Below are 714 nucleotides of genomic sequence, written 5' to 3'. Positions count from 1 at the left end.
GAGCTGCCCTCTGGTGGTCAGTGTGCTCTCATAAAGGGGAGCTCTGCTCAGCCACAAGCCAGGCTGATGGCTGCCAGTACAGCAGTGGTGGTGGGAGCCTCTCCTGTCTGACTACAGCTTAGGTCTGCTCTGCACTGGCAAATGGACATCCCCCAAGGACTGCCGGGCTGCCAGAGGGGTGTCTGATTGCCATCTTAGGGCCAATCTCCCAGGGAGCAGGCCTAAGCCAGCAAGTGGTCACCCCCAAAGAGTACCAGAAAGCGAGAGGGCACAGGCCAACCTGAGGGACCCCCTACCATCGAGTGCCCCACTTTCTGTGCACTGGGCCTCTAGTGATATACCATATTTGCCGGCGTATAAGACGATTTTTTGGCCCTGAAAAATATGCCTCCAAGTGGGGGGTCGTCTTATACGCCAGGTACACTTCAGATAGACTGCCCATAGTGCTTGGCCTCCCGATGCCCGCCCACTTCATTCCACATACCGTTCAGGCATCAGCAGCGCTGCTGGGTGTATGCTCGGCTGTTATGCAATTTTGCTGTTATGCGATTTTGCTGTTATGGGATTTTGCGAGTGTGGTAAATTCGGGTTACCATATATTTCTTTACATATGCATTGAAGATTCGCGATTTTGCGCTATCATGGTGCCTGTTAGAATGTTGAAGAGCTCGCACTTGCGCACTAGTGAGGTCCCAGGGAGATGCTGATGTAAGG

The sequence above is a fragment of the Myotis davidii genome, unplaced genomic scaffold (genome assembly GCF_000327345.1).
Source record: "Myotis davidii unplaced genomic scaffold, ASM32734v1 scaffold1325, whole genome shotgun sequence".
Classification (NCBI taxonomy): Eukaryota; Metazoa; Chordata; class Mammalia; order Chiroptera; family Vespertilionidae; genus Myotis; species Myotis davidii.
This window is presented reverse-complemented; position numbering follows the sequence as displayed.